An 8,308-nucleotide genomic window follows, 5' to 3' on the forward strand; every position below is an offset into this window, starting at 1 on the left:
ATCCTCACAACTCTATGAAGATGGGGTCATAAATACTCCTCACTTCCATTTTACAATGATTTATTAAAAGTCATGAAGCTAGTAACTTTTCAAAGCAAGACATAATCTCAAATCTCTGTGACTCCAAATCCAATATTCTATAAAATTTTCTATGTTTCTCTTCTTCTTATTTTTTTTTTTTTTTTTTTTTTTTTTTTTTTTGTTTTTTTTATTTAATAGCCTTTAATTTACAGGATATATACATGGGTAACTTTACAGCATTAACAATTGCCAAACCTCTTGTTCCAATTTTTCACCTCTTCCCACCCCTCCCTAAATGGCAGGATGACCAGTAGATGTTAAATATATTAAAATATAACTTAGATACACAATAAGTATACATGACCAAAACATTATTTTGCTGTACAAAAAGAATCAGACTCTGAATTATTGTGCAATTAGCTTGTGAAGGAAATCAAAGATGCAGGTGTGCATAAATATAGGGACTGGGAATTCAATGTAATGGTTTTTAGTCATCTCCCAGAGTTCTTTTTCTGGGTATAGTTAGTTCAGTTCATTACTGCTCCATTAGAAATGATTTGGTTGATCTCGTTGCTGAGGATGGCCTGATCCATCAGAACTGGTCATCATCTAGTATTGTTGTTGAAGTATATAATGATCTCCTGGTCCTGCTCATTTCACTCAGCATCAGTTCGTGTAAGTCTCTCCAGGCCTTTCTGAAATCATCCTGTTGGTCATTTCTTACAGAACAGTAATATTCCATAATTTTCATATACCACAATTTATTCAGCCATTCTCCAACTGATGGACATCCATTCAGTTTCAGTTTCTAGCCACTACAAAAGGGCTGCCACAAACATTCGTGCACATACAGGTCCCTTTCCTTCTTTATAATCTCTTTGGGATATAATCCCAGTAGTAACACTGCTGGATCAAGAGGTATGCACAGTTTGATAACTTTTTGAGCATAGTTCAAACTACTCTCCAAAATGGTTGGATTCGTTCACAACTCCACCAACAATGAATCAATGTCCCAGTTTTCCCACATCCCTCCAACAATCATCATTATTTTTCCTGTCATCTTAGCCAATCTGACAGGTGTGTAGTGAGTATCTTAGAGTTGTCTTAATTTGCATTTCTCTGATTAATAATGACTTGGAGCATCTCTTTTCATATGACTAGAAATAGTTTCAATTTCTTCATCTGAGGATGTCTGTTCATATCCTTTGACCATTTTCAATTGGAGAATGAGCTTGATTTTTATAAATTAGAGTTAATTCTCTATATTTTGGAAATGAGGCCTTTATCAGAACCTTTGACTGTAAAAATATTTTCCCAGTTTATTGCTTCCCTTCTAATCTTGTCTGCATTAGTTTTGTTTGTACAAAAACTTTTCAGTTTGGTATAATCGAAATTTTCTATTTTGTGATCAGTAATGATCTCTAGTTCTGCTTTGGTCATAAAAACCTTCCCTTCCACAGGTCTGAGAGAGGTAAACTATCCTATGTTCCTCTAATTTATTAATAATTTCATTCTTTATGCCTAGGTCATGAACCCATTTTGACCTTATCTTGGTGTACGGCGTTAAGTATGGATCAATGCCTAGTTTCTGCCATATTAGTTTCCAATTTTCCCAGCAATTTTATCAAACAGTAAGTTCTTATCCCAAAGCTGGGATCTTTGGGTTTTCAAAGACTAGGTTGCTATATTTGTTGACTGTTTTATCCTTGAACCTAATCTATTCCACTGATCAACTAATCTATTCCTTAGCCAATGCCAAATAGTTTTGGTAACTGCTGCTCTATAGTATAGTTTTAGATCTGGTACAGCTAAGCCACCATCATTTGATTTTTTTTCATTAATTCCTTGAAATTCTTGACCTTTTGTTTTCCATATGAACTTTGTTGATTATTTTTCTAGGGTCATTAAAATAGTTTTTTGGGAGTCTGATTGGTATAGCGCTAAATAAATAGATTAGTTTAGGTAATATTGTCATCTTTATTATATTTGCTCGCCCTATCCAAGAGCATTTAATATTTTCAATTGGTTAGATCAGACTTAATTTGTGTGAAAAGTGGTCTGTAATTTTGCTCATAAAGTTTCTGATTTTCCTTGGCAGATAGATTCCTAAATATTTTATATTATCAGTAGTTACTTTAAATGGAATTTCTCTTTGTAACTCTGACTGTTGGATTTTGTTAGTGATATATAAGAATGCTGATGACTTATGTGGGTTTATTTTATAACCAGAACTTTGCTAAAGTTGTGGATTATTTCTAATAACTTTTATGCTAGAATCTCTGGGGTTCTCTAAGTATACCATCATGTCATCGGCAAAGAGTGATAATTTGGCTTCCTCATTGCCTATTCTTATTCCTTTAATCTCTTTCTCAGCTCTTATTGCTATAGCTAGCGTTTCTAATACAATATTAAATAGTAACGGTGATAGTGGGCAAACCTTGTTTCACTCCAGATCTTATTGGGAATGGTTGCAGTTTGTCTCCATTACATATGATGCTTACTGATGGTTTTAAATAGATGCTGCTGATTATTTTAAGGAAAAGTCCATTTATTCCTATACTCTCAAGTGTTTTTAATAGGAATGGATGTTGGATTTTATCAAATGCTTTTTCTGCATCTATTGAGATGATCATATGATTTTTGTTAATTTGGTTATTGACATGGCCAATTATATTGATAGTTTTCCTAATATTGAACCAGCCTGCATTCCTGGTATAAATCCTACTTGATCATAGGTATTATCTTGGAGATGATTTTCTGTAGTCTTTTTGCTAATATCTTATTTAAGATTTTAGCATCAATATTCGATAGGGAGATTGGTCTATAATTTTCTTTCTCTGTTTTCAGCCTACCTGGTTTAGGTATCAGTACCATGTCTGTGTCATAGAAGAATTTGGTAGGACTCCTTCATTCCCTATTTTATCAAATAATTTATATAGCATTAGGGGCCAATTGTTCTTTAAATGTTTGTAAAATTCACATGTAAATCCATCTGGTCCTGGGGATTTTTTCTTAGGGAGTTGTTTAATTGCCTGTTCTATTTCTTTTTCTGAAATGGGACTATTCAAGCAATTTACTTCTTCCTCTGTTAGTCTAGGAAGTCTGTATTTTGGAGGTAGTCATCCATTTCATTAGGTTATCAAATTTATTGGCATAAAGTTGAGCAAAATAACTCCTTATTATTTCTCTAATTTCCTCTTCCTTGGTGGAAAGTTCTCCTTTTCATTTTTAAGACTACTAATTTCATTTCCTCCCTCCTTTTCTAATCAGATTTACCAAAAGTTATCTATTTTATTGGCTTTTCATAGAACCAACTCTTAGTTTTATTAATTAGTTCAATAGTTTTTTACTTTCAATATTTTTAATTTCTCCTTTTAATTTTAGAATTTCCAATTTAGTATTTGATTGGGGTTTTAATTTGGTCTTTTTTAGTTTTTTAGTTGCGAGCCAATTCATTAATCTTTTCTTTCTCTGTTTTATTCAAGTAAGCCTCTAAGGATATAAAATTACCTCTTATTACCGCTTTGGCTGCATCCCACAAATTTTGGTATGATGTCTCATCATTGTCATTATCTTGAGTGAAATTATTAATTGTATCTATAATTTGCTGCTTCACCCAATCATTCTTTAAGATGAGAGTTGTTTAGTTTCCAATTACTTTTTGGTCTATTTCCCTAACTTTTTGTTGAATGTAGTTTTATTGCATCATGATCTGAAAAGACATTTACTATTTCTGCTTTCTTGCATTTTAATTTTGAGGTCTTTATGTCCTAATATATGGTCAATTTTTGAATAGGTTCCATGAACTGCTGAGAAGAAAGTATATTCCCTTCTATCTCCATTCAATTTTCTCCAAAGATCCAACATACCTAATTTTTCTAATATTCTATTTACTTCTTTAATTTCTTTCTTATTTGTTTTGTGGTTTGATTTGTCTAATTCTGAGGAGTGCAAGGTTGAGATCTCCTACTATTACAGTTTTGTTGTCTATTTCTTCTTGCAACTCTCTTAACTTCTCCTTTAGGAAGTTGAGTGCCATACCACTTGGTGCATATATGTTTAATATTGATATTGCTTCGTTGTTTATGCTACCCTTTAGCAGGATGTAGTTACCTTCCTTATCTCTTTAATTAGATCAATTTTTACTTTGCTTGATCTGAGATAAGGGATGGCTACCCCTGCTTTTTGACTTCACCTGAAGCATAATAGATTTTGCTCCAGCCTTTTACTTTTACTCTATATGCATCCCCTGCTTTAAATGTGTTTCTTGTAAACAACATATTGTAGGGTTCTGACTTTTGATCCAGTCTGCTATCTGCCTCCTCTTTATGGGGAGTTCATCCCATTTACATTTACAGGTTAGAATTACTAAATCTGTATTTCCTGCCATCCTAATAACCCCAGATTGTGCTTTACTTATTCTTGCCTCCCCAACCCTCTTTCCCCTTTTAAACTTATGTACCCTCTCTTGTATCACGATACTTATCCTCTTTATAATCCCTCCCTCCCCTTTGATTCTTTCCCCCTTCCTTCCCTTATTACTCTTTTTTTCCTTTTCCTTCCTCTCCCCGTTTTTAATGAGGCGAGAGAGAATTTTCTCTAAAACAAATGTCAATTATTTTTCTTTGAGCCAACTCTGATGAGAGTAAGATTCACACAATGTTCCTCCCCCTCTCTAAATTCCCTCAGATATGATAAGTTTCCTTAGCCTCTTTGTGGGATGTGGTTCCCTCTTTTATCCCTCCTTCCACCTTATTCTGCCATCATCCTTTTCCATATCTACTTCCCTTTTTATGTTATATCAGTACAATCAAATTATACATATATTCTTTTTGTATATCCACAACAGAAATACAATTCTCAAGAGTTATTTTACCTTTTCTGCATCTCTTGAGTTCTATTCTTGGAGATCAAATTTTTGTTTAGTTCTGGTTTTTCTTCAGAAACAAATGGAATTCATTTGTTTCATTAAATAGTCCATCTTCTTCCCTGGAAGAAAATGCTCAACTTAGCTGGGTAGTTTATTCTTGGCTGCATCTCAAGTTCTTGTGCCTTTCGGAATATCATTTCAGGCCCTTCTTTCCTTTAATGTAGAGGGCAGCCAGATCTTGGGTGATCCTTATTGTGGCACCTCAGGTATTTAAATGGTTTTTGGCTGCTTGTAAAATTTTTTCCTTAATCTTATAGTTCTGAAATTTTGCCACAATATTCCTTGGGGTTTTTATTTTAGGGTTTCTTTCAGAAGGTGTTCGATGAATTCTTTCAATGCCTATTTTACCTTCTGATTCTATTACATCTGGGCAGTTCTCTTTGATGATTTCTTGTAAAATAGTATCTAGGCTCTTTTTTTCATCATAGTTTTCAGATAGTCAATAATCCTCAGATTATCTCTCCTAGATCTATTTTCCAAGTCTGTCGTTTTTGCAAGTAGATAATTCGTGGTTTTTCAGTTTGTCATTTTTGTTTTTGCTTGACTGATTCTTGCTGTCTCAATGAATCATTAGTTTCAATTTGTTCAGTTCTAATTTTTAAAGAATTATTTTCTTCAATAGCTTTTTTACTTCTTTCTGTATATGTCCAATTGAGTTTTTGAGATGTATTGTTTTGGTCTGAATTTTTTCCATTTCACTAATTTTTTTTTAGTGAATTATTTTCTTTTCAATTCACAGATCCTACTTTCTTGCGTGTTCTTTGTCTTTTCAATTCATGGATCCTACTTTCTTGTGAGGTTCTTTGTCTTTTCAAATCACAAATCCTACTTTGTAGTGAATTCTTTATTTTTCCAATTCGTATTTCAGGAAGTTGTTGCTCTCTTGTAAGGCTTCTCTTCCTTTCCCCATTTATCTTCTAACTCTCTTTTGAGACTTTTAATGGCCTCTTCTATGAGAGCATTATGTAAAGGAGGACAGTCTGATGCATTTTTGCTGTTTGAGGTCTCTTCAGGTTTGCTGACCTGCTCTTTTTCTGCATAGAAGCTGTCGATTGTTCTTTTCATCTTTTTATTCATGTTTTAAAGCCTTTAGGGTAGGTCTCCTAGGCAAGGGGGTTACCAGCTTCCTCTGCAGAATAGGGAGAGATGTAAACCGATTTCCGGCTCCGAGGTATGGGAGTGCTCTGGGTGAGAGTTTTCCCTTCCCCCAACAGGAGGTGGATTCAGCACTGGCAGAGCTATCAAACTGCTTAGTAGGGCTGAGTGGATTATCGATTGCCCTCGGCTAGAGACTAAGTGGTGAAAGTGTCACCGCCCAGGCCGGAGCCTCTTGTGGGACTGTGGATGTTAGCAGCTGAGCGCAGACACGCAGAACGCAGACAGCCACAAACTCTGCCCCAGCGTCTCTGCCTGATGCAAATCAGCCCTGGAAAAAAAGCTCTATGGCCCAAGCCAGAGCTCCCCTGCGCAGATTGGAGGCTAACCAGGCTGCGTCCTCCTGCCGTGCAGGATCACAACTGCCCCAAGGAAAAGCCCCTTACTGCGGGTTGGGGCTGCGCGCTTGTGCTGAGATCTGTGCCTTCACCCTCGGTTTGAGACTCTCCTGGGAACCTAATTTCTCTCCCAGTCTGCGCCGATCTCCCCCCTGGCCCCGGAACCAACCTTTTTGGCGAGACTGCAGATTTTTTCGGCCGGTGAGTTGTTCTACTTCTTATCTTTACGAATTGTAGCAGTCAAGACTATTTTGAGGCTTGATATATTATTGATAAAGAGGGTAAGAGAAGAGCTTAGAAAGACGCGTGTGTCTTCTCCGCCATCTTGGCTCCGCCCCCTCTCTTCTTCTTATTTACATGATATTAAGTCATCCTAGGAAGTGACAAAACACAAGCCAGTCACTGGTCTTCATGATGGAAATTATTCTTCAAGTTGAAATAGTTCTACATCAATAAAGAACACCTAATATTATTTAATTTAAATACTATGATTAATGTTTTTTCCAAGTATTATCACTCATCTACTTTAAGTCAGATGCCATAATTCTATCATATGTCAATACAGTAAGGCCATGCGCTTTTTACTCCTCAAGAGTTTATTCCTTTTAAATTTTTTCTTCTCATTTATCAGTCATCATCTCCACATAGCATAACATTGGAAAACATTTTTGTTTAGGATTATATGGAGCAATCATGAATATTCATGGAATATCACCTAACTGTGTATCCATTAAATAAGAGAACTCTCTTATTTATTTATCACATTTCCTTTCTTTCTTTCCATCACTCCCTGTTCCAGAGTATACTTTATAGTTGAAACCTTTGCCAGAATTCCACATTGTTAGGTCCAGATTACTGAAAGCTGAAAAACTGTCAAAGGCATAATGACAGGCAGGTGGTTTATTCAATAAACTGCTTTTCACCTCTTAAAATGATAGCAATGTGGGCCTGAAATCCAGTTTTGTAAGACAATGTATCTTTTCCCTTTGAAAGAAGGAAAAAAAGTGTTTAAAATATTAATTTTAAACTTTTTTAAGGTTTAGATACAGTTTGGCCTTATTGTAGTAAGAATTATCTGACAGCTAACTGGCAAGATGAGACAGAAATTCAGATTGTATTAAAGGAAAATGTGTATGAACAGAATGATTACTTCATAAAAGCAAATAGCAGATGGAGAAGTGCGAACAAATTAAATTATCTGTCTCTGTTGCTTCATCTGTAAAATTTTATAAAAGTTTTAAAAACAAGATCCCGAGAGGATCAAGAAAACCTTCATGTAAGAATTCGTTGAAAATTTGAAAGAAACAAGGGGATCAAAGAAGTAAAAGTCATGTGATTTCTCTCATTCTTCTAATGAGAGATGTCTTTACAAGTACAGGAGAAAAATCATGGACTATTTTCTGTCTAAAAAAGCAAGAAGTCCAATTTGACTGGAATAAACAAATGAATGAATCTAACATCATGGATAAGTAGGTAAGTTGAAGTCAGGTTAGGAAGCCTTTTAAATGTCAAATAGTGGAGTGCTTATTTTATGATGGGGACAATAGAGAAATATTTGAGTGTATCAAACAGAGGAAAGCCAGAGGCATACTTTGATCATGAATTTGGAGATAGAAATCTCTTTAGAGATTGGCTATGCCAGTCTCCTCATTTTCAAGTTAAGGAAAATGAGACCTTGAGTTACTGAACTGCTATTTCTAATTAAAGATAGTATCTGGTAGAGTCAAATTCTGTTTCTCCCACTACAGGTCCAAATCTCTCACTACCATGCATTGTTAAATTTGAGAAAGTATTCTCTTTTTAAGAGAATTCAATCTTCATTTTTTTTCCTGATGGTGTCAAAAAGCATCATTACTCTTTTACT

This window comes from Sarcophilus harrisii, chromosome 2 (genome assembly GCF_902635505.1).
Source record: "Sarcophilus harrisii chromosome 2, mSarHar1.11, whole genome shotgun sequence".
In the NCBI taxonomy this organism is placed as follows: domain Eukaryota; kingdom Metazoa; phylum Chordata; class Mammalia; order Dasyuromorphia; family Dasyuridae; genus Sarcophilus; species Sarcophilus harrisii.